The 27,371-nt window shown below is 39.0% G+C and overlaps 1 long non-coding RNA gene across 2 annotated transcripts in view; it reads right to left on the bottom strand.

Moving 5' to 3' along the window:
- Positions 1-2,281: 2,281 nt before the first annotated feature.
- Positions 2,282-27,371, bottom strand: part of LOC109491541 — a 63,359-nt gene continuing 38,269 nt past the window's right edge. Inside the window, exons 3-6 of one of the 2 annotated variants that reach the window (XR_006585565.1) lie at positions 22,879-22,912; positions 6,273-6,406; positions 3,196-3,278; positions 2,282-2,565 (exon numbers count right to left, since the gene is read on the bottom strand). This is a non-coding gene — a long non-coding RNA (uncharacterized LOC109491541). Of the gene's footprint in view, positions 3,279-6,272; positions 6,407-22,878; positions 22,913-27,371 lie in introns of both variants that reach the window. The other variant, XR_002144958.3, reaches the window with a different exon arrangement.

The raw sequence follows: 27,371 nt of genomic DNA, 5'->3' as shown, positions 1-27,371 counted from the left end.
CTTTATTGGTGAAAAAAAAAGGATATGTCAAATTTTTATTAAAAACAACTAAGGAGCATATTTTATGCATGTTTCTGTGTATATATAAATGAATTTCTCTGAAGTCTAGAGCAAGGATCATAAAAATTTTTCTGTGAAGGGCCAGACAGTAAGTATTTTAGGCTTTGTAGGCCATGTGGTCTCTGTTGTAGCTATTCTGCTGCTGTCAAACAAAAACATCCATAAGAAATATATAAATGAATGAGCACCATATTCTGATAAAAAATTATTTATAAATTTATGTGTATTTATAATAACTGGCAGGGGGCCAGATTTAGCCTAGGGGCCATCATTTGCATAGTGATACCTGTTTACACTCCCATGAGCAATGTTTCTCCACATTCCTGTCAACACTTGGTATTATCTAACTTCTTAATTTTTGGTCAATCTGATGGGTATGAAAACAGTGTTTCATTTTTCATAAGTCTAACTGCAAATGTGTCTATATATTTTTCATATGCATATTGGCTATTTAGACTTCTCAAACATGCCTGTTCATATTTTTGCCTACTTTTCTACTGAGTTGTTTGCCTTTTTCTTAATTTGTGTTCTTTATACATTCTAATTCTATTCCTCTGTTGGTTATATGTACTGTAAATATCTTCTAGTATGAGCTTGTCTCTCCTTATAGTATCATTCATTGAACAGAAGTTTTTGTTTTTAAATATTTGTTTTTAAATATACATGCTTTAGGGGTGCCTGGGTGGTTCAGTCAGTTGAGCATCCGACTTCAGTGCAGGTCATGATCTCACAGTTTGTGGGTTTGAGCCCCACATCAGGCTCTGTACTGACAGCTCAGAGCCTGGAGCCTGCTTCGGATTCTGTGTCTCCCTCTCTCTCTGCTCCTCCCCCATTCGTGCTCTCTCTCTCTCTCAAAAATAAACATTAAAAAATAATAAATATACATGCTTTAAAAATAATAATAAATTTATATTAATCCTTCCATGTATGTGTGTCCTTTTTATACTTTGTATAAGAAACCTTTCTCTACCTCAGTATCACAATAATTTTCTGTATTTTCTTCAAAATGTTTTCTTTCCACATTCACGGTTTAGTATACCTGGAATTTATCTTCATATACAGTGTAAAGTATCTTATCTAATATGATCTTATCCAACACGGACAGTGAATTACCTGATCCCCCTTAACTAACTACTCCATCTATGTGTTCCCCACTGATTTGTAATGCTACCTTTGATTTATCTGCTTTTTTAGTTTGGTGGTCTATCCTCAGGCTAATACTACACTAATATAATATTTTTTTAAGTAGACTTATTATCAGATAGACCAAATCCCTATCTCCAACATCTTTAAGTATGCTGCCCAGTATTTATATTTTATCTTCTATATGAATTTTAGATCAATCCTAATTTAAAGGTTAGGAAACTAACATTTGGGGAGTCTTCATAATTTTCCCAAGACTCCATGATTAGCATGTTATGGGGGTGACATCTGAAGCCATGCAGAATTATTTCAGAGCCTAGATTCTAGCCACTAAATCTACAACACCACCTCCACACTTAGCTTATGAGTGGTAGAAAGAGCTAGATTAAATGTCAGTAAACCCTGGCCTCCAGGCACTGCTTTTCCATAGGCAGATGCTTGGGTGACTCTCTGAACCAAGTTTCCTCATCTGCAAACGGTTACAAAAATAAGTTGTCCCAAAGCCATAAATGAGAAGTCACTGTAAACTGTGAAGCACTGATTCTATAGAATCCCACCTACATTTTTTGTGCAACATTTTTTTAAATTTACCTATTTTGAGAGAGACAAAGTGCACGAGCGAGCGGAGGAGGGGCAGAGAGAGAGGGAGAGAGAATTCCAAGTAGGCTCCACACTGCCAGCACAGAGCCTGATGCAGGGCTGGATCCCACAACTGCAAGATCATGACCTGAGCCCATATCAAGAGTCAGACAGTTAACCAATTGAGCCCCCCAGGCACCCTCAACATTTATTTTAAATCTCTTTTATTGATATTCTGTGCTAAATCTCTTTCAATGAATATAGATTAAGGGATCGTCAGGAAAATAATTTTGCTTTTCTTGAGATCAAAATGCAAGTAGAAGGAAAACAGTCACTAAAATTATTTTGTCTCTAGGGTGCCTGTGTGACTCAGTTGGTTAAGCGCCTGACTCTTGATTCTGTTCAGGTCTTGATCTGATGGTCACTGAGATCAAGCCCTGAGTCACATCAGACTCTGTGCTGAGCATGGAGCTTAAGATTCTCTCCCTCTCTTCTCTGACTCTCCCCCATACACATGCACTCTCTCCTCTCTCTCAAAAGAAATAAATAAAAACCTTAAAAAAATATTCTCTCCCTCTCCCTCTACTCCTTTCTTGTTCTTGTGCACTTATGCACACACTCTCTAATATATATATATGTATACATACATTTATTATTAGTAGTATTATTATGTCTCTAAGGATAATACAAAAAAATATCCTGGAACTTACAGGATCCCGAGTATTGCTCCAAGATCATGACCAGTGAGCCTCATACCCTACAGGAAGCCCACTAACAGATGAGCTGTGCCCAAATGAAGAAGAAAAAATTACATGGATGTAAAAGCAAATTCCAGATATGCACAGCATACTGAAAACTTATGAGTAAAAAGTACAAATGTTTTGGAGTCAGTGTCTTTAGGAAAACACTTAGATGGAAAGCCCTAACTGTGGCTTTCTCATAACAGAGTTAGGCTAAGCCAAACAGGGGAAACCAAAGTATCTGACAATTGATCTAAGCCTGCATTTCTTCCTTTACTTCTTTCCCAACTTCTGCTTAATCAGAAATAAATGGGAAGCTATAAAATAAACCATACAAGTAAAATAAAATGAAGTTTAGTTTTTCATGGTCTTCAAGATAGAAATGTGGGAGTTGTTTTGGTCTGAGTATAATTAAGAGATGGGTTTAGGGGCACCTGGGTGGCTCAGTCAGCTAAGCGTCTGACTTCACCTCAGGTCATGACCTCATCTCTCTTGAATTTGAGCCCCGCATTGGGCTCTCTGCTCAAAGTGTGGAGCCCATTTTGGGTCCTGTCTCCCTCTCTCTCTGCCCCTCCCCAGTTCATTATTTCTCTCTGTCTCAAAAATAAATAAAAATATCAAAAAAAAAATTTTTTTTCAAGGAGAGATGGGTTTACTTGTCCATAAGTCTTACATCTGTCTTATTTTCCAGAGGCAGAACCTCTGCCAAAAATTCAGGTGTAGGTTCCTTATTAAGAAAATTCTCCTAGGAGAAACCTGTAAGAGAGTGGGGGGGGGGGGGAGAATGAGCTATCAATGATCTCAAAAAACCTGGAATTCACAACTATCAAGGTGGAAGGGCTTGAGTAAATATCCCCAGATTTAATTTGGACCTCTAAAAGATTATAGCCTAAAAGTAGGGTTGAATTTAAATAGATCAGACTTCACAAACTGACACCCAATCTCAAATCAACTCGGTGAGTGAATTAAAACAATGTACTTTAACTGCATAACAGAAACTTTTAATTTTTTGTTAACGTTTATTTACTTTTGAGACAGAGAGAGACAGAGCATGAACGGGGGAGGGTCAGAGAGAGGGAGACACAGAATCCGAAACAGGATCCAGGCTCTGAGCTGTCAGCACAGAGCCCAATGCGGGGCTTGAACTCACGGACCGCAAGATCATGACCTGAGCCGAAGTCGGCCGCTTAACCGACTGAGCCACCCAGATGCCCCACAGAAACTTTTAAAACCTTCTTTTGGCAAAGATAACATCACCCAAGTGACTATAATTTTTCATACACAATGTCTGTCAGTTAATCAAAAATTTTCATGTAAGCCAAGAGACAGGCTCAAGAGAGCAAAAAACAGATGATAGAAACAGACCAACAGATGATCCAGATATCAGTTATCAGAAATTGGCTTTAAAATAAGATAAAGCAGGAGACATCAGTCGCACCCCATTCATTCTTTAATCCTGCACCCCCAAAGAAACATTTTAAACACTTTCAGCAATTCCTTGTTATTTACCTCAATCTTTACAAATGATATGCCCATGTTGATATCAATGAATTTATCCATTTTAGCTCTATTCTATTGAATTTCTATTATGATTGGTAAGATTTTTAGCTCTTTAAACTTTCCTGCCTTGACAATCTCTTACATAACTCATTCCTTTCCTTTCTCCCATACAATATATTAACAACAAATATACAGTTAAATCAACATTGACTGTTTCCTTTGAGAGTTATGTGAACATTGATTTGTACCGAGCCAATCATCCTACTTAGTCCCTTTCATGTACCACTTACAGAGTTTTGGCTTGTTGGCTAATTTTTCATTTTATATTTTCTATATCCTATCATTAGTTCTCCCTCAAACTCCCAAATAAATTTATAAAACTCCTTTCAATACTATTTTCCACATGGTCATATGAATACAGTTAACTATTAGTTCCATTCTATGTTCTCTAGAAACTTAACCTCCTAAAGTCTTCCATATCCTCCTGCTCCAAAATGTACTGGTTGCTCTCCAGTCCTAATGTACAGCTACCATCTTAGCACCCCATTATTTGTAAAAGTAGGAGTTCTTTTCTTTATTTATTTGCTATATTGAAGCCCACATTTCCTGGATTCCATGTCTTGGTTTCCACCCTCATTTTGGTATACCTACTTAAGAAATTATGCATTAGAAATAAAATGCTTGTGGGGCGCCTGGGTGGCGCAGTCGGTTAAGTGTCCGACTTCAGCCAGGTCACGATCTCGCAGTCCGTGAGTTCGAGCCCCGCATCGGGCTCTGGGCTGATGGCTCAGAGCCTGGAGCCTGTTTCCGATTCTGTGTCTCTCTCTCTCTCTCTGCCCCCGTTCATGCTCTGTCTCTCTCTGTCCCAAAAATAAAAAGAAAAATAATTTAAAAAAAAAAGAAATAAAATGCTTGAGGGGCACCTGGGTGGCTCAGTCAGCTAAATGTCTGACTTGGGCGCAGGTCATGATCTAATGGTCTGTGAGTTTGAGCCCCGTGTCGGGCTCTGCGCTGACAGCTCAGAGCCTGGAGCCTGCATCATATTCTGTGTCTCCCTCTCTCTACCCCTCCCCCTGCTCACACTGTGTCTCCCTCTGTCTCCCAAAAATAAATAAACATTTAAAAAAAGATTAAACACTATTTTTAGGCTAGTGCAGCACTGAAATTAGAGCTATTTATCAAAAATTATAGAGCACACTTCAGAAAACCTAGAGGTGGGGAATTGCTGGAAATCTACTTGGTTTAGTTCTGACCTAGGGCAAACATGATTGGGACAGATTTTTAAATAGGTACACAGCAACATTACGAAGCACAGGCACTTCATGCTGGGACTTGGTATTCTGAAAAGCTGTCTAGAAGCCAGAGGAAAAAAAAATTTACTTTGAAAATGTTTCAAAAGAATAAGATGTTTTCTTAACTATTAAATATAAGTGTTGGAACCTCTTATTCCTTTTACCCCTCTTATCTAACCACCAATTTATTTGGTGGACTGGAAGAAGGTATTGGAAAAAGAACTCTTCCAATACTTGCAATCAATGTGTTTAAACGTCCAAGTCATTAGCTTTTGAGACTTTCTACTCTAGTTAAGCGACAGAATATATTACTATGCTTCACTTATCCAGGATCCTTGAAACATGGAAAATTCCACCTAAGTTAAAAGTCCATGGGGGGCGCCTGGGTGGCGCAGTCGGTTAAGCATCCAACTTCAGCCAGGTCACGATCTCGCGGTCCGTGAGTTCGAGCCCCATGTCAGGCTCTGGGCTGATGGCTAAGAGCCTGGAGCCTGTTTCCGATTCTGTGTCTCCCTCTCTCTCTGTCCCTCCCCCGTTCATGCTCTGTCTCTCTCTGTCCCAAAAATAAATAAACGTTGAAAAAAAGTTTTTTTTTTAAAGTCCATGGAATACTGCTTTGGCTGCCCCCAACCCCAGTATATGGAGCAAAGGGCTGTAGCAAACACCAGTGACGACACCTGGTATCAACTGGAATTCACGAGCAGAAGGGTAAGTACTACACCATTTCTTGTTTGCTCAATGGCCCATGGTACAGCCTGGGCCAAGCACAGTGAACACAGCTTGAGGCTGTACTACGGGCTCCAGACCTTCACTACTTCACCTTTTACAGAGGAACTATGGAACAGTCTTGTAATGGGGACAAACTGAGTCTAGATGCCACCCTCGGGGGAAAGCTGGCATAAGCAATCAGCTGCCCGGCACCTGGAGGCCTTAAGGCAATCGTGTTTATGTCCAGTACCATCTGCTAGGAGGAGAAGGAACCCCCAGTTCCAGAAACTTTAATGCCATGAAATCTACAAAGGGTCTGCAGGATTATTCAGGAAGAAACTTCTCTCCGCAGTCTTCCCCAAACAACATAATTGTTTTTCCTTCCTTTAAAAAAAAAAAAAAGTTTGTTTATTACAGAGAACAAATGGAGGGTTGATGGGGGCAGTGGGGGAGAGGGGAAAACGGGTGATGGGCATTGAGGAGGGCACTTGTTGGGATGAGCACTGGGTGTTTTATGTAGGCGATGAATCACAGGAATCTACCCCCAAAACCAAGAGCACACTGAATACACTGTATGTTAGCCAACTTGCCAATAAATTATATTTTTATAAGAAGTTTATTTATTTTGAGAGAGACAGAAGAGAAAGTGCACATGCCTGCCAGCAGGGGAGGGAGGGGCAGAGAGAGAGAATCTGAAGCCCGATGTGGGGCTCAGAGACCTGAGCCCAAACCAAGAGTCTGACGACACAACCAACTGAGCCACCCAGGTGCCCCTGTTTTTCCTTCTTATACAGAGTATATTATGCCTGTTGAGTTTTTAAGGGCCTGTTTTTGAAGTATTTCTGTCTCTTTCCTTGCTGTCCTCTACCACTCCTCAGGGTCTAGGATGTTAGAACTCCACATCCTCTAGCTTCTAATCTGTCAGGGACTCAGGAACAAAATAATCAAGTATGTTGAGATTATATATAAAATAAGGCTAAATGGCTTCTTAGTGGGAGCCTGAGAAGCATCCCTGCAATAAAGAACATGCAACACTGGGATCTAGTAATTTCCCTCTAGGCCAATGATTCTTAAAGTGTGGTCCAGGGAGCTCTCAGGGTCCCTCAGGCCCTTTCAGAGGGGGTCCTCAAAGTCACAACTATTTTCATAATAATATTACATTACTTGCCTTTTTCACCTTCATTCTCTCATGAATGTAGTTTTCCAAACTATGTAACATATAATATCACAACAGACTCAACATAGAAACAGAAGTGAGAATCCATCTGTCTTCCATTAAAATATTGAAGATATCTGAAAATATGTAAAACAATGCCATTCTCCTCATTAAATGTTTTTGTTTGGGGGGCATCTGAGTGGCTCAGTCGGTTAAGCGTCCAACTTCAGCTCAGGTCATGATCTTGCAGTTCACAAGTTCACGCCCCACACAGGGCTCTGTGCTGACAGCTCAGAGCCTGGAGACTGCTTCAGATTCTGTGTCTCCCTCTCTCTCTGCCCCTCCCCTGCTTGTGTTCTGTCTCTCTCTCTCTCTCTCTCACAAAAATAAATTAAAACATTAAAAAAAATTTTTCACATGTTTTTGTTTGGAAAAATATAGCTATATTGCCTTTATAAAAGCTATTTATGTTAACATTAGATTTATTTATTGTTATTTTTAAATGGATTAATAAAGAAATATAATTTTCTCAACTTTAATTTCAAGTACAATATGTATTGATAGATACAACATAAACATAAATAAGAACTCTTTGAAATTCTTAATGATTTTTGAGTACAAAGTGTTCCTAAGACAAAAAGCTTAAGAAAAACTACTCTAGACAGCCTTTTTGAGAAACATAACCCATTCAATGTCTTCAACATACTAGAAAGTGAACCACAAAATCTTGACCTAATGATGTACTAGAGTTTTCTTAACAAATTTTTAATTCATGTATATCTTACAATATAATAGAGGAAGAGTGAATGATTGGATATTGTACAATCAAATAAAAGTTGCACAACTCAAAAAAGCCTGGAAATTATTTTTAAAACTGTGCAGTGAAAAGCCATAAAAGGCAGAATCTCCTTAAAAAGTGACTCCAAAGCTATCAAAGTTCTGCTTATGTGGCCTTTCAAGGTGGCCACATTCATAGCATAGGCTATTGATTTTTCAAATTATTTTTATCTAGTGATTTTTTTTTTAATTTTTTTTTCAACGTTTATTTATTTTGGGGACAGAGAGAGACAGAGCATGAACGGGGGAGGGGCAGAGAGAGAGGGAGACACAGAATCGGAAACAGGCTCCAGGCTCTGAGCCATCAGCCCAGAGCCCGACGCGGGGCTCGAACTCCCGGACCGCGAGATCGTGACCTGGCTGAAGTCGGACGCTTAACCGACTGCGCCACCCAGGCGCCCCTATCTAGTGATTTTTTGAAAGTAGTTTTATTGTCCTCATAAGGGAAAGACTTAAGGATGCACTTTCTCTGATGTTTCCATTTATCAACAGTCAACCATGATCATGTGCTTGCTTAAGCTCCATCCTCTTTCTTCTATTCCCATCACTGAAGCCCCCCAGGCAATGAACCCTTATTCCCATTTCAGGAAGTGTAACTTTCATTTCAGTAACTGGATTTTAAACATGGAATTACTGAGTTGAACAACTGACTTTCTTTCCCGAAGAAATATTCCAACTATGAATTTGCTTTTCACAAATAAAGGACTTCGTGTTTTCACAAAAGAATAAAAAATAGGAAAGTTTAGAACTAACCTTGAATACAAATCATTACGATCATTTTTACTCATATTCAGGTTGCAAACACATTCTAATACTACTCTTTAGATGAATTAAAAATAATGTTAAAATAATGAAGAAAAAATTTTTATGAAACATTCCCACCAAACAAAAGCAGAGGCACAAAAATAAAACACATTAAAGAATTACATTTCTTCTTTAGAGATAAGTCACTTCATCAGTAATCTTAACTATTCTGAACAAAGAATTCCAGAAGGAAGTCTCTCGACCCCTCAGAGAAACAAAAAACTTATTCCCAAACTCCATGCACTAAAAACACTGCACTTTATTTATGGGAGATAAGTTATCACTTGGAATTGACTTAGTCTCAATTTAGACCAAGAGTCAGCAAACTAGAACCTATGGAAAAATCTAGTCTGCCACCTGTTTTTGTAAATAAAGTTTTATTAGAACACAGCTATGCTCATTGTTCACATATTGTCTATTGCACATACCAGCAGAGTTGAGTAAGCTGCAACAGAAATTGTATGGTCCACAATGCCTTCGGCCTTTACATTAAAAGTTTGCCAACTCCTAAGTTAGACCAAATTCTAAGAAGATAAGAAATAATTCAGTAACTTTAGTAGAAGTTACTCAGCTAACAAGTATTAGGGCTACAATTCAAACCTAGTTACTCTGGGCCCAGAGCACAAACACCTCCCAGATCACACTGCCTCCTCTCCACTAGCCAAAGTGCAGCAAGAGACAATGAAACCCTGGGGTGGAGTGTTCACAGTGAGAGGGGACAGGGGGTTTGAAAAGTAAATCAGTAGAATGTATTCACTAATAGGATGTGGGAGTTAAGAAAAAAGGGTGACTCACAAATGACTCAGACTTCAAACCAGCATGGCAGGGAGAAGCATATGAAACTAGATGTTAAATTACAAGTTTTGAGGCCCTGAGCTAATGAGAGATATCAGATGCCAAGGAGAGATATGTGAGGTAGACTGACTACATACAAATTTTCAAAGAAAATACCAAAGAATCAGTAATGCAACTGTTGGGGATCCTCATTCAGATCAAGAACATAAAAGACTCAAGGTGCCTGGGTTGCTCAGTCAGTTGAGTGTCCGACTTCAGCTCAGGTCACGATCTCACCATTTGTGAGTCCAAGCCCCGCATTGGGCTCTGCTGACAGCTCAGAGCCTGGAACCTGTTTCAGATTCTGTGTCTCCCTCTCTCTCTGCCCCTCCCCTGCTCGTGCTCTCTTTCTGTCTCAAAAATAAATAAACATTAAAAAAAATTTTAAGAATATAAAAGACTCAAGAGTAAGGAGATTTGAGAATTTGTGAGGATTTATCTGGTTTTCCAGCTCAGCTGTAACACAGACATACATTTAAGGGAAGGGATAGGAAGTGCTTTCCCTTTATCCTAAGCCCAGTGAGAAGGGCTTTAAAGGCATCACTCAGTTTGACATGTATTCCTGGCAGGTAAAAGACACAGGGCACAGGGTTTGGATTCTCCCTGAGAAAACTAGAGCATTCAGAGTAGAGTTACAGCTGGATAGTGATGGAACTTCCTTAGATTAAAAAATATATATATACATGAATCCTGGGGACCACAGCAAGAACATGAGCCTGGAGCCATTATAAAAAGGGATCTTGCCCTATAGGATGGCTTTCCAGGCCAAAGAAGCCCAACAATACTTGGCTGAAGAATTTATACTGAGGCAGAAGTCAAGAGCAGATCAGCAGCTGCCAACTGATGGAGAGGCACCATTCACACACAGCGTAACGAAGGGGCCCAGAACAGGATGTAAGAGCCCACAGAAATGCCCGCAAGAAAAAGAACCAAATGTAAACATCTGCCCACCCAGAAAGCATGAGGCCATCTCAAGGCACACCTATTAAGTAAAAATGTTACTGTTCTCTTACTCTCCTTTCCAGTCTCTTTCAATTCTGGTGGATTGAGAAACAGTAGCTAGTGAGACTAGATGAAGACAACTGAGAAAAGAAGCTTATAGTGACCCCTACCCCAAAGGCATATGGCCCCCCTATAGCTGGCCTTCACTGGGGAAGAAATGCTTGAATGAAAACTGATGTGTCCATAACTAGATATTCTAAAATCCAAAGCAAACTGTGTTTTATAACTTAGGGCTTTCTACTATCTAAGAATGCATAGAAGACTTATCAATCTCCCTTACCCCCTGGCAGAAGATGGACCACCCCTTCCAAAGGGGTTGAAAGGAACATTAAGTAATGAAATAAGCCTTAAGTTTATACTCCACAAGTGCTGCCCATTCAACACATTAGTTAACAAATTGGGAAGTAAGGAGAAGTAGCTGGTTTGGGGGGTGAAAAAAGAAAAAAGATGGTGAACATGAGCTGGCATCTCAGAAAAAAGACTGAAGCCAATAACAGAAAATTTAAGGGCCATTTGCTTAGAAGTAGTAGTTGATGTTGAAGAGTTGTAGGTATTGAAGGGAGAAGGTAGAGAGAAGGAGGTCAAGACAAACTTTTGAAGGATGACCACAGAAATTAGGAAAAGTCTGTAAAAGCCCCTGGGGATAATACAATATGACATCAAGAAGACATCTGTGGTAGATGCTGGACCAGCAAACTCCCCAGAACACAGAAAGTAACCATCTACAGTGCAACCAATCTGTGTATCTCATATCTCTTTCCAACAAAGCCAGCAATGGAGGGAGCTAGGCCTGGGCATGGTGATATCAGTGAAATGGCTGACTTGGTACAGTGGTAGAAAGATCATGGGCTAATAAGGCAGGAAAGATCCAAAGATGAAGAAGTCACAATGAGGATGCAAAAAAAAAACGCCAGCAGAAGTGAGGGAAGTGAAAAGTAAGCCATGATTAAGAGAAAAACGTCAAGATTTAGATCCTAGGGATGAATCCATTTCAAGCGATGATGAGATTGCCCTTGAGAGTATAAGGATATAAGACATAGAGTTGAGGCTTCATGGTGAAAAGGGCCACCAAAATGAATGCCAAAATCACCAAAATATTATGACAGAAGGCTGGTCAAGGAGAAAGATCATTGTCGGTTCATAAACTGATCCCCATAATCGGAAAGCAAGGAGAGACAGAAGAAAGAGGCAGACCATTCCAGATTGGTAGGTGGCAGGTTTAATAAGCAAGAGAAGTTACATACAAGGCTTGTCTTGGGCAGCTGCAAGACAAGTAGATCTCCACACCCGCCTACCAGAATCTGAAAAGTTTAATATAGAAGCCTTAACTGGGTTCAGTCATGTATACCATCCAGATGGTCTCAACAACACCTTACTGTCTCAAGGCTGCATCCTTGAAACAGCTCCCACTGTGGGAACTGTGGACAGAACATTCCAAGGACAGGCAAGGAGGTGAGGAACCTCTGATGGCCTAGGTCTAGCTCACAAGTTAACTGGTGGTCACAACCTCAGGATGACCTCCCCAAACAGTCATGAGCTTTGATCTAGTCAACCAATTTTCCTGACGCTTCATTCATTCTACTTTAAGAAGGCAGAAAATCAAGAAGCATCTTTTTTTAAGATTTTTATTTTTTAAGATGTATACATTTAAATTGAAGGCATTAAAAAGGATTAAGCTTTCATCATCTGTGAAACTAACGTTTGTGCAATCTTCCATTCCCTGGATAATACTGGTTGATATGAGCTTTACTGGAATTTTAATCCATTTTTTTAAGATCATCTGAACTGACAATCTCAGACAAAGTGTGGACAAATCAAAGCTCTAAGTATCTTTGATCATGGCAAATTAAAACCTTTGAAAGCACAATCAGATCCTTTATTGGTTTCACATTTCAGATGATCTTTAGTGATTTATAACTGTTCATCTCAGAGGCTAAAATTAATTATTTATTGAGCTCCTACTATATGCCAGGAATTGTGGATATAAACACGAATAAATCTTAAGAAGAAAGAATTTAGCTACTCAAGTCCCACAGGGATTTGAATCTAGGCTGGAGTTGCCAGGCTTAGCAAATAAAAATACAGGATGCCGAGTTAAATTTGAACTCAGATAAACAAAGGAAAAAAATTTAGTATAGGTATGTCCCAAATATTGCATGGAACATTTATACTAAAAAAGTATTCATTGTTTGTCTGAAATTCAAATTTAACTGGGCATCCTGTATTTTATCTGGCAACACTAATCCCAAGTTTTGTTTTGTTTGTTTTGTTTGTTTTATTTTGTTTTCTCTCTCCCCCCCTCTCTCTTTTTGGTCTGCAAGAAAAGGGCTTTAGCCAGAGGATATCTTTAAAGCAAGCAGTAATAAAAACAATTAAAAACTATGCTTTGCCTATTCTGCCAACTCTTTTTATTTGTTTCCATTAGAGGACAAAACTTGTTCATTCTCACCCTTAATCAGGTAGCCTTCCTTGTTATATGTTTATATAGCACACTACACTTTTTTTAATAAACTTTACTTTTTAGAACATTTTTAGGTTCACAGCAAAATTGACAGAAGGTACAGAGACTTCCCATATACCTTCTGCCCCCACATGTATGTCTCCCCTATTATCAACATCCTCCACCAAAGTTGTACCTTTGTTACAACTTATGGACCTCTACTGACACATCATTATCACCCAAAGTCCACAGCATATATTATGGTTCATTCTTGGTGAACTGATTTGGACAAATGTGTAATGACATATACCCATCATTATAGTATCATACAAAATACTTTCACCACAATAAAAATCCTCCACCTATGTTTCCCTCCACTAATGTTTTCACTGTCTCCAGTTTTGTCTTTTCAGAATGTCATATACTTGGAATCATACCGTACATAGCCTTTTTCAGGTTGGCTTCTTTCACTTAGTAATATGCATTTACGTTTACTCCATGTCTTTTCATGTCTTGATAACTCATTTCTTTTTTTTTTTTTTTAATTTTTTTTTCAACGTTTATTTATTTTCTGGACAGAAAGAGACAGAGCATGAACGGGGGAGGGGCAGAGAGAGAGGGAGACACAGAATCGGAAACAGGCTCCAGGCTCTGAGCCATCAGCCCAGAGCCCGACGTGGGGCTCGAACTCACCGACCGCGAGATCGTGACCTGGCTGAAGTCGGATGCTCAACCGACTGCGCCACCCAGGCGCCCCGATAACTCATTTCTTTTTAGCACATGAATACTATTCCATTGTCTGAATGTGCCACAATTTATCTATTTACCTACTGAAGGCCCTCTTCATTGCTTCCAAGTTTTGGCAATTATGAATAAAGCTGCTATAAACATCTGTGAGCAGGTTTGTGTGTGGACATAAGTTTTCAACTCCTTTTCATAAATAGCAACATATGATTGCTGGATCATATAGTAAAATATATTTAGTTTTGTAAGAAACCGCCAAACTATCTTCCAAAGTGGCTGTACCATTTTGCATTCCCACTGGCAATGAACAAGAATTCCTGTTGCTCTACATTCTCACAAGCATTTGGTGTTGTCAGTGTTCTGGATTTTGCCCATTCTAATAGGTGTGTTGTGGTATCTCCTTGCTGTTTCACATTATACTTTTTCATATGAGTCCTGTTGTATTATCTTAAGGTAAAAGTTCATCTATCTTAATGACAACAGGGGGTAAAAACTGGCAAGGCTATCTTTAATGGATAACTTCCATGTCTGTCTAGGTCCAAGGTACTACTCAGTTACTATTCACCTGTCAGTGGGCCAGAAGGAGGTGGGGAAAAGGTATAGGGTAACTAATTTTCATTTTAAGGATGAGACAAGGAAGTGACACACATCACTTTTATTAGCCTGAACTGACTCCCATGGCTCCTCCTAATTGCAAGCGAGGCTGGGAAATGTAGTTTATAGCCCCATGTCTGCTTCTACTCCAGGAGATTCCATTACTAAAAAAGGAAAGTGGATGGGGTGGGGGCAACTATAAATCTCTGCCCAAACTAATCACTGTGATAATTAAGTAATTATTTGTGTGATTAATTTAGCGGCTTCCCCCGCCCCTCCCCGCCACCGCACCCCGCAATCTAGGCTGTAAACTCCATGAAGGCAACGATGTCCTGCTAGTTCATCACTCTTATCTCTGGAGTCTAGGACATTATCCACAAATAATCCATATATATTTTTGTTTGTAATGGCCACAAATTCCTTCCCACTACTCCCAATGAGAGGTGAAGTACATGTCCTCTCCCACTGAGTCTGGGTGAACTTTAGACGGCTTCGAACAACAGAGTACAGTGGACAAGATCTCCATGGCTAGGTCAGGAAAAGCCACACAGGTTCTGTCTGGTGCTCTTGGCATGCTTGCTCTGGGAGAAACAGCTCCCATGTAAGAAATCTGACTAGCCTAAGCTCACCATAATGGAGAGGCCACATACAGATGCTCCAGGTAACAGCCCCAGCTGAGCTCCCCCCTGGACAGCTAACAGACTGCCAACCACATGAGCGAGCCACAGTTGGGACATCGAGTTCAGTAAAACCTCCAGATAATGAACATGTGACTGTAACCTATACAAGAGCCACCGGCTGAGCCCTTTGCAGACTCCTGGACCACAAAACCAGGAGCAAAATAAAAGTTATACCATGACATATTGGGGTAGCTTGTTATGCAGCAATAGCAACTACAACAATGAACAATAGTAAATGGCAGCAGATATTCATATTAGTGCTGCTTCTCAAGCACATAGGCCCTAGAACGGTGCCTCCTGCTTCCAAAGTGTGAATACCAAGGGGTGTCACAGCTCACAGTCCTTCTGGCTACACTTAGAGTTCCCTCTCTTCACAGCCTGCTTTCTTTCCATTCTCTGCTAGGTTTCTGTCTAACTTCTAGATCAAGAAAGTCTGGATAAACTTCAGATAAACACTTTAAAATTATTTCCTGGAAGCTCACCAAACCGAACATGTGAATCCTCCCAGGGCTGCACAATTGAAAACAAGTTATATAATTTCTGTTTCTCGGGGCGGAAAGGGCTGTGTAAGACAGAGAACACTGGGACTGTTGCCTGTCGTCTGGAATCACATTTTAAATAAATAGACAAAGTGAACTGCACAGCATGATGAATAATGAAATGGTAGAAATAGAAATTAGAGAGCAATGGGGACTACAGAAGCTATTTCTGTCTCTCACTGAGAATTCCTAATGGCTTAGGTTAGGTGTTTATTTCTAAGGGAGTGGATTATTTTTAATGTCTTTGAACATCACGCCTCCATGACATCCATTATTTCCAAGTGCCTGCAATGTACTTCTCAGATCTAAATATCATTGAAGAATTGAGGAACAGCTTGAGGTTCACACTGAATGTGTATGTTTTTCCTTCAGCTATTTAAAATGTTCCATCAGCTATCTCAATTATTTATGGAATTCATTCTCTGATGATAAAGTGATTTGCTGTAGAGACTGAAATTATTTTGACTTTTTCCTCCTTTCTGCCTTCTTCACTGGTCAACACTCTCCAGTCCACCCATTTAGGAGGGTATCATCTGGGATGGTGTTAGAAGCTTCCCGAAGACGGAAAATAAGTGGAGATCAGATATGAGCCATATAAATACTACCTTCATGGCTGCATCTTCTCTTCCTACTCCATGCTTTCAGAATGACCTGTGGCACGTTTAAGAAATATTTGCAAACGGGGCACCTGGGTGGCTCAGTCGGTTAAGTGTCCGACTTCAGTTCAGGTCAAGATCTCGCAATTTGTGAGTTCAAGCCCCACATCAGGCTCTGTGCTGACAGCTCAGAGCCTAGAGCCTGCTTTGGGTTCTGTGTCTCCCACTCTCTTTGCTCCTTCCCTGCTCATGCTCCCTCTCTCTCTAAAGAAAATAAAATAAACTTTTTTAAAAAAAAAGAAATATTCGCGGATGTGCAAGTATTTTTAAAACACTCAGGATTCTGGAATCATTATGGCAATTACTACTCTCTTAACATTCATGTAAATATATAGAAAATTAAAATTATATTGGTGGTACCCGGGTGGCTTGGTCCCCAAACCTGACTATCAAAACAACCAATGGAGGGGCGCCTGGGTGGCTCAGTCAGTTGAGCGTCCAACTTTGGCTCAGGTCATGATCTCATGGTCTGTGAGTTTGAGCCCCACGTCGGGCTCTGTGCTGACAGCTCAGAGCCTGGAGCCTGCTTCAGATTCTGTGTCTCCCTCTCTCTCTGCCCCTCCCCCACTCATGCTGTCTCTCTCCCTCTGTCAAAAATAAATAAACATCAAAAAAATTTAAAAAAAAAACAAGGGATTCTGTAAAAATGCAGATTCCTGAATTTTGCCTCAAAAAAATGGAACCACAGTCTCTGTAAGAGGGATTCAAGAATTCATGAGTATATTAGAATCTTCCAGGTGATTTGATGGCCAGCCAGCTTTGATAGTCTCGGCCCAACTGCACCCACACCCCACCATAAAGCATCAAAAGACAGGGGCTGTAACGAAGTAGGCAACACATGAGTAACAGGAGTAAACTTCACCCAGAAACTTCCCAGGCCTGGATAGGACCACACAGAACTCCCTTTTAGTTATTCAATTAACAAGCAAACATCTTTTCAGATCTAGTATGAACAAATGATGAGATGGAAGGGAACTGAAGAATATGACTTATTTTCTGCCATCAAGAAACTCAGAACTATTCATTCATTCATTCATTCATTCATTCACCAAATATTTATTGAGGACCGACCATGTGGTAGGTACTATTCCAGACACTGGTGATACAGTGCCAAATAGACATAGTCCCCATCTTCGTGGATACGGTACCGAACATAATCTACATGCCTTTCTTAGGAAGGAACACAGGTAAGCTAATAATAGCTTGGCTCTGACATTTGCATTAGGCAGTTCACTAGGCAGAGGCAGTAAAGCACTTGCATAAACCCAGGAGTCTCTCCACATCCCGCACCCTAGATACTTCACTTGCCTCACCTTAGTCCCAATCATGAGATCCAGAGGTATCCTAGAAGGGTTCACAGCATGTGTAAAGACAAGATGATGCTAAAGAGTATTCGGAAAATGAAGAATAATCTAGTATGGCTTAAGTATAGAATACAGAGGGTAAGGAGAGTGGCTGGGGATTTTGCTGTGGATGAGGTGAGACTCCACCTGCAGTCTACAAACAATTTAGAAGCTCCTGGAACGCCAGATGTTTCTTCTCTGTCTGTACGAATATCTTATTCTCCATTTCATTTTTTAGAAAGATCACTCAAATGGCAGTATAAAAATAAAAACGGGGGAAAGGCTTGGAGACCAAGAAACAAAGTCGCTATTATAGTAGTGCCAGAAAAAGGTAATAAATATTTGAACTGAAGCAAAATGGCCTAAATGGAAAGGAAGTTTGGGTACTCAGGGCTATAGGGATACAGACAAGGGAGGAAAATTGTAGGGCCACCCAAGCTGAAAAGTCTGACTACGCCCTTCAGAGGAACGGTAAATGAAACATAAACAAGGAGAATAAAGTAAACTTGCCTATTTCATCCTTAGCACTGCCTGGAAGGAAAAAGTTGTTGGTGTTTTTTTTTTTTTAATTTCACTACCACAGAACAGCTCTCACATAAATTTGTGGTCCAAATTCATGATAGCTACATAATAAACACACACACACACACACACACACACACACACACACACACACACACACACCCTCAAGTACAGAATTTAATTTAAAGCTATGCCTGTGTTAGCAATATGCCAAGGTAAATGGCAGAAGCAAACAGAAATCCTCATTGGAGTAATATCATCACCCCAAGCCTCAGAAAACTCTCACAGATGAAGTTCCAACGACAACCAACAGTTTACATATAAAAGTACAAAACACAGAGAAACAATGTACCGTGAGTGAGAGCTAGGAAAACAATAGACTATATAGTCAATCCCACAAAGACTTCAGATACCAGAATTGTACAGTACAAAATGAAAAATAACAATGTTCTATGTGTTTAAAGAAAAAGACAACTTTGAAAATGTGAGCCAGAATGCATCCCAAAGAGACAAAGAAATAGAAATGTAAAATAGAAGTTTGAAAGCATATACAGTAACATTAAGAGCATCCAAGTCGTGTCCAATTGGAATTTGAGAAGGAAACAATAGAGAGAATGGGGAAGAGGCGTTATTCAAGGAAACCATGGCTGAGAATTTTCTGGAATTGGTGAAAGATAGCAATCTTCATGTCAAGGTGGTTTCGTTTCCTGAGACAAATCAGTGAATCTTCAGAACACTAAAGAAAAAGAGAAAATCATTAAAAGGGAGAAACAAGATCATCTGCATAGGAATGGCAATTAGAGCTGAATTCACAGAAGCAAGAAATGAAAGCCAAAAGACAGTGAAGTGATATCTTTCATGTGCACACAGAAAATAACTGTCATTTCAGATGTGTGTACCCAAAGAAACTTGGGTTTCTTTGAGAAACCAGGAACAAGGTTTAACAAGAACAAGGAATAATTAAAGTCAATTTCTTGAAAGAATTAAACTCAAAAACTGAATGAATTTACCACCAATAGACCTTTGATATAGAAAATGTTAAAGGATGTACTTCAGGGCTAAGGAAAAATAACCCTGATGAAAAATCTGACATTCAAGAAAGATAGTGGTCAAAGATATTAGCAAATATATGAGGAAATCTAAACAAATATTAACTGTTTATTTTTTATAGCGTTAATATTTTTATTTGAAAACAAAGAAGGTCAAAAACCATAGGAAATACATATGACACAAGAAGAAACAAAAGCAGCCAGAGAACATGGAATCGTTACTGGGTGTGAACGTATGTGGTTTCTGCAAATTCTGTGTACCATAAATATCAATGTATCTATGAAGCCCAGTTAAATTTTCCTCTTTTTTAGGAATAGAATCTAGTAATTCATCACTTACATATAACAGTGCTCATTCCAACCAGTGTCCTCCTTAATGCCCCTCACCCCTTTAGCCCTTCCCCCCACCAACCCTCAGTTTGTTCTCTGTATTTAGAAGTTTCTTATGGTTTGTCTTCCTCTCTGTTTTTATACTATTTTTGCTTCCCTTCCCTTATGTTCATCTATTTTGCATCTTAAATTCTATTTATGAGTGGAATCATATGATATTTGTCTTTCTCTGTCTGACTTATTTCTCTTAGCATAATACACTCTAGATCCATCCATGTTGTTGCAAATGGCAAGATTTCATTCTTTTTGGTCATCAAGTAATATTTCATTGAATATATATGCCACAGCTTTTTTATCCATTCATCAGTCGATGGGCAGTTGTGCTCTTTCCATACTTTGGCTATTGTTGATAGTGCTGCTATAAACATTGGGGTGCATGTGTCCCTTCAAATCAGCATCTTTGTATCCTTTGGATAAACACCTAGCAGTGCAATTGCTGGGTCGTAGGGTTAGTGCTATTTTTAATTTTTTGAGGAAACTCCATACTGCTTTCCAGACTGGCTCCACCAGTTTGCATTCCCACCAGCAGTGCAAAAGGGTTCCCCTTTCTCCGCATCCTCAACAACAACTGTTGTTGCCTGAGTTGTTCATTTTACCCATTCTGACTGATGTGAGGTGGTATCTCACTGTGGTTTTGATTTGAATTTCCCTGATGATGAGTGATGTTGGGCATTTTTTCATGTGTCGGTTGGCCATCTGCATGTCTTCTTTGGAGAAGTACTTATTCATGGCTTTTGCCCATTTCTTCACTGGAATATTTGTTTTTTGGGTGTTGAGTTTGATCAGTTCTTTACAGATTTTGGATACTAACCCTTTATCTGATATGTCATTTGCAAATATCTTCTCCCATTCAGTAGGTTGCCTTTTAATTTTGCTGATCATTTCCTTTACTGTGCAGAAGCTTTTTATCTTGATGAGGTCCCAACAGTTCATTTTTGCTTTTGTTTCCCTTGCCTCTGGAGACATGTCAAGTAAGAAGTTGCTGCAGCTGAGGTCAAAAATGTCGTTGCCTGTTTTCTCCTCTAGGATTTTGATGCCTTCCTGTCTTATATTTAGGTCTTTCACCCATTTTGAGTTTATTTTTGTGTATGGTGTAAGAAAGTGGTCTAGGTTCATTCTTCTGCATGTCACTGTCCAGTTTTCCCAGCACCATTTGATGAAGAGACTGTCTTTTTTCCTTGGATACTCTTTCCTGCTTTGTCAAACATTAGCTGGCCATACATTTGTGGGTCCATTTCTGGGTTCTCTATTCTGTTCCATTGATCTATATGTCTGTTTTTGTGCCAGTACCATACTGTCTTGATGATTACAGCTTTGTAATACAGATTGAAGTCCAGAATTGTGATGCCTCCAGCTTTGGATTTCTTTTTCAGGATTGCTTTGGCCATTTGGGGTCTTTTCTGGATTCATACAAATTTTAGGATTATTTGTTCTAGTTCTGTGAAGACTATGGTGTTATTTTTGATAGGGATTGCATTGAATATGTAGATTGCTTTGGGTAGTATCGACATTTTAATGATATTTGTTCTTCCAATCCATGAGCATGGAAAGTTTCCATTTTTTTGTGTTGTCTTCAATTTCTTTCATAAGCTTTCTATAGTTTTCAGTGTATAGATTTTTCCCTCTTTGGTTTGGTTTATTCCTAGGTATTTTATGGTTTCTGGTGCAATTGTGAATAGGACCAATTCCTTGATTTCTCTTTCTGCTGCTTCATTATTGGTGTATAGAAATGCAACTGATTTCTGTACATTGATTTTACATCCTATGACTTTGCTGAATTCATGTATAAGTTCTAGCAGTTTTTTGGTGGAGTCTTTTGTTTTTTTCCACAGAGTACCATGTCACCTGTGAAGAGTGCAAGTTTGACTTCCTCCTTGCCAATTTGGATGCCTTTTATTTCTTTGTGTTGTCTGACTGCTGAGGCTAGGGCTTCCAATACTATAACAGTGGTGAGAGTAAATAAATAATAAATATTAGTTGTTTAAAACAATAATGAATGATGGGAGGGAAGTCAGGATAGAACTAAAATACCAAAAATAGAGTAAAATAAAATAATAGAGGATGATCAGAAGTATAATATTCTATGGTCAATGTGCTGTTAGGAAGGAAGCCAAACATATGTATAAACTTTAGACTTCATTAAATAGGCATGTTAAAATATAAATGGTAGCCACCAAAGTAATAGACAAAAATATAGGACTTTGACACAGTGGGGAGGGAAATGAAATAAGGAAACGTGAGATAGATAGGTAGATAGATAGATATAGATAGAGAGATATATATTTATATATGTATAGATATATAGAGAGAGATATATATTTATATCTCTCTCTATAAAAAGTTACATATAGAGAGAGATATAAATATATATATAACTTTTTCTACTTTTGTCCCATAGAGAAAGAGAGAGAGAATCAACAAAGCTAAAAAAATCAGTTCTTTGAAAAGATACTAAACATACGTCTGTCAAGCCTAGCCAAGAAGAAAGAAGGCACAGATAAATAATGTCAAGAATGAAACAGAACACCTAACTACAGATGCTACCGAAATTAAACAGATTAAGAGGATATTGTCAACAATTCTATGCCAATACATTTTAAAATTGAGGGGTGCCTGGGTGGCGCAGTCGGTTAAGCGTCCAACTTCGGCCAGGTCACGATCTCGCGGTCCGTGAGTTCAAGCCCCGCGTCAGGCTCTGGGCGGATGGCTCAGAGCCTGGAGCCTGTTTCCGATTCTGTGTCCCCCTCTCTCTGTGCCCCTCCCCCGTTCGTGCTGTCTCTCTCTGTCCCAAAAATAAATAAACGTTGAAAAAAAAAATTTTTTTAATAAAATTGAGATGATAAAACTTACAAAAACTAACCCACAAGAACTAGAAACCCTAAAAGATCTCCTATAAACCTATTTTTTAATGTTTTTTTTACATTTATTTATTTTTGATAGAGAGAGACAGAGCACAAGTGGGGGAGGGGCAGAGAGAGAAGGAGACACAGAATCTGAAGCAGGCTGCAGGCTCCGAGCTGTCAGCACAGAGCCCCACGTGGGGCTCGAACTCACAAACCATGAGATCATGACCTGAGCTGAAGTCAGACGCTTAACTGACTGAACCACCCAGGCGCCCCTAAACCTATTTTTTTAATTTCCTGTGAAGAAAACATCAGGGCCAAAAACCTTTTTTTAAAAATTCTTTTATATCTTAAAGAATAGATCATTGAAATCTTACATAAACTATTTCAGAAAGGAGAAAGAGGGAATTCCCCACAACTCACTTTTTAGAGACTTGTGTATCCTTGATGTAGAAATCTGATAAGGACAATAAAAAAAGGAAAAATTATCTAACTAGATACTACAATCCTACATGAAATTAATAATTCAAATTCAACAGTGTACAAACTGAATATATGCCAGGATGCAAAGTTGGTTTAATATTAGAAAGTTAAATTAATAGAATTTTCCATGCTATAATATAAAAGAAGAAAAACCATATCTTTGTCTCAGTAGATGCATAAAAATCATACAAAATCATCCAGTAAAATTCAACATCCATCTACATCTAAACTGTTCAAATTAATAAGGGTTTATAACAGCAACTATGTATTACCTAAGGTCAGTATAATATAAAATGTGTATCACCTCTATCCCTGGTGGAACAGGTTGGACTAATAAATCAATGAAACCGAATGAAGACTAGAAATAGATCCATGCAGGTCAGTGGGTAAAGAATGAATTATTTTAATAAATGTTGCTGGAAATAAATTCAAATAAACAAAATGAAATTGGGTTACTACTTCACAATGTATACAAAAATCAATTCTAGTTCAATTAAAGACTTCCATGACAAAAGCAACACTATAAATGTGTAGAAGACAATACAAAAATACAAAGTGAAAGACCTATATTCTAAAAGCTATAAAACATTGATAAAAAAAAATTAAAGACAACACAAAGAAATGGAAAGGCATTCCATGCTCATGAATTGGAAGAACAAACATTGTTAAAATGTCTATATATCACCCAAAGCAACATACACATTTAATGCAATCCCTATCAAAATATAAGCAGCATTTTCAAACAGAACTAGAGCAAACAATCCTAAAATTTGTCTGGAACTACAAAAACCCCAAATAGCCAAATAAGTCTTGGTAAAGAACAAAACTGGAGGTATCACAATCTGATATCAAGACATACTACAAAGCTGTAGTGATTAACACAGTATGGTACTGGCACAAAACAGACACATAGATCAACAGAACAGAATAGAAAGCCCAGAAGTAAACCTATGATTATATGGTCAATTAATCTTTGACAAAGGAGACAAGAACATGCAACGGGAAAAAGTCTCTTCAACAAATGGTGCTGGGAAAACTGGACAGCTACAAGCAAAAGAGTGAAACCAGACTACTTTCTTACACCATATCCAAGGCTCAGTCGGTTACGTGTCCAACTTCAGCTCAGGTCATGATCTCGCAGTTATTGAGTTCAGGTCCCACATTGGGCTCTGTGCTGACAGCTCAGAGCCTGGAGCCTGCTTCACATTCTGTGTCTCCTTCTCCCTCTCTGCCCCTCCCCCACTCAGGCTCTGTCACTCTCTCAAAAATAAATAGATATTTTTTTTTTAATTTTTTTTTTCAACTTTTATTTATTTTTGGGACAGAGAGAGACAGAGCATGAACGGGGGAGGGGCAGAGAGAGAGGGAGACACAGAATCGGAAACAGGCTCCAGGCTCCGAGCCATCAGCCCAGAGCCCGACGCGGGGCTCGAACTCACGGACCGCGAGATCGTGACCTGGCTGAAGTCGGACGCTTAACCGACTGCGCCACCCAGGCGCCCCATTAAATAGATATTTTTAAAAAATTAATGGATTAAGGACCTAAATGTGAGACCTGAAAAGATTACAATCCTAGAAGAGAGCATAGGGAATAATTTATCTGATACTGGCCATAACAACACCTTTCTAGATATGTCTTCTAGATATGTCCCTGAGGCAAGGGAAACAAAAGCTAAAACAAACTATTGTGACTACATGAAAATAAAAAGCTTCCGTGTAGCAAAGGAAACAACAAAATTAAAAGACAACCTACTGAATGGGAGAAGATATTCACAAATGACACATCTGATAAACAATTAAAGGGTATTCAAAACATATAAATAAAGTATACAACTCAACACCCAAAAACCAAATAATCCAATTTAAAAATGAGCAGAACACATGAACAGTCATTTCTCCAAAGAAGACATCCAGATGGCCAACAGACACATGAAAGGATGTTCAACATCACTCATCATCAGGGAAGTGCAAATCAAAACCACAATGAGAAATTACCTCACACCTGTCAGAATAACTAAAATCAAAAACACAAGAAACAGGTGTTGGTGAGGATGTAGAGAAATAGGGTCCCTTATGCACTGTTGGTGGGAATACAAATTGGTACAGCCTCTATGGAAAATTCCTCAAAAATTAAAAAACAGAACTACCATATGATCCAGTCACTGCACTACTGAGTATTTACCCAAAGAATACAAAAACACTAATTCAAAGGGTTACATGTACCCCTATGTTTATTCCAGCATTATTTACAATAGTCAGATTATGGAAGCAGCCCAAGAATCCATCAATTGATGAATGGATAAAGAAGACATGATACATATATACAATCAAATATTACTCAGCCATCCACCAAAAAGAATGAAATTTTGCCATTTGCAACAACATGGATGGAGCTAGAGAGTATTATGCTAAGGGAAATAAGTCAGTCAGAGAAAGACAAATATCATATGATTTCACTCACGTGTGGAATTTACGAAACAAATGAAAAAGGAAAAGAAAAGACGCTAACCAAAAACAGACTCCTAACTATAGAGAACAAACTGGTGGTTACCAAAGGGGAGGTGGGTGGGGGATGGGCAAAATAGGTGAAGGGGAATAAGAGCACACTTATCCATGATGAGCACTGAGTAATATATGGAATTGCTAAATCACTATATTGTGTACCTGAAATGAATATAAACACAGTATGTTAACTATATTTGAATTAGAATTACATTCCATATATATGTATACACATATATATACACAACGAATATATATATTATATTTATAAAATTATTATCTGTATATATATTTTAATCTTAAATATAAAAATAAAACAAGGCTCCCAAGTTGCCATTATTATCCTCTTACTGCAAATGAGTAAACCAAAGCTCAAGGAGATTAAGGAAACCTCTTAGGATCACACGGCTAGTAAACGGAAGAACCAACATTTAAAGCCAAGACTGTTAATTCCAAAGTCCACACATGGGCCACTGTCATTTAGAGCTCAAAGCAAAGCACTAAAAATGCTACTGCAGGCTGGAAATGCTTTGAGTGCTAAGGAATGGGTGAACTCAGTGCTGCCCAGGACTCCTGGGGAAAATGTCAAAGGGCCAAGGGACATTTCTTCATCTCTGAATGCTGCCTGGTTTGTTAAAAGCTCATTAAGCCCAATATTCCTGGTGTAAAAGCTACTGGAGATTCCAGCATGACAGATTCTGAGGTCAATATTAAGGTAATGGGTCCAAACTAAGGTCTTACACAAAGGTGCATTAATGCCAACTCCTCCACAAATAAAAAGGCTTTGCTCTAAGAACAAAACATTTAGCAAATGTTTTCTATCAATCCCCACAGGTACCTTATTCAGTTGTAAAAATGTGCTTCAGACAAAGTTTAAAACAACAAAAATCAGCTTCTTAAGCATCAACTGTCCAAACAATACTCGGGTTCCATTTTCTTGATTCATAATGTATCATCCAATCTACCCAAAAACTTCTAGGAAATAAAACAACAAAATAATCACTATAAAAACAACATTAAAAATTCTAGCCAAAAATGAACGTACGCAAGGTTCAAAATGTGTTTTTTCTGTCCCCTGTCTAACTCAGGTTGAAATCAATTTCCTCTCCTCTCCTTTGTTGTCTTCTTTTATTAACTAATCATGATCTCTCCTAAGCTTATTAATATTCTTCTGAGTATATTTCACCAGCTTTTTTAGGATATCCTTCCAGCTTAAAGTAACAAGCGGGAAATATAGTACAGTCTGTGGCAGCTTAATTCACATGTATAAAATTGTGCAATCATGAAACGCAAATCAGGCGGGCCAGCACGGTGTCTAGGCGAAAGCAGGCACCAATGAATGACCGCAGGATTAATGGTACCCCCACTACCGCAGACAGATGTCTTACTTAGTTTCTGGCAGCCATGTTTTTGAGTCTTGGAAGGTGGCACAAGGATGGAGATTGTGGACTATATGTTGGGATTGAGGAAGAGGAGGAGAGAACACCTATATATCACCCACTCCTGGGAACAGAGAAATGCCCTGACTAGTGTATATCATGGGGGAAAACAAAAAAGATTGAGAAAATTGGAGGAGGGGAATGTCACCTTCTGACATCTGACACTTGTCACCGTATTCTGACATAAGAGCACGGTTCCTGGCCATGGTAAACATGTGGAAACCAAGTGCTTTCCATTTATCATCTCGTTCAACCACTCTGCAAAGTGAGTATTAATGTGCCGATGTCATATCCCCAAAAACATGTGTTGCTCCTGCTGGTGGAGACAGTCCTTAAGGTTCGGCCCCACAGCACACAGCAGGGAGGAGAAGAATGAAGAATCCATCTAGCAAGGCAAATAGGAACCAGCCAAGGCAACTTCTCCCAGGGAGGGGGAAAGGTGCTGAAAGCCACTGAGTCTGTAAAATAATTTTTACCTTATGGTAAAACATA

This window comes from Felis catus, chromosome C2 (assembly GCF_018350175.1).
Source record: "Felis catus isolate Fca126 chromosome C2, F.catus_Fca126_mat1.0, whole genome shotgun sequence".
Classification (NCBI taxonomy): domain Eukaryota; kingdom Metazoa; phylum Chordata; class Mammalia; order Carnivora; family Felidae; genus Felis; species Felis catus.
Note: the sequence above shows the minus strand (reverse complement) of the source record. Positions and strands in the feature narration are given on the sequence as shown.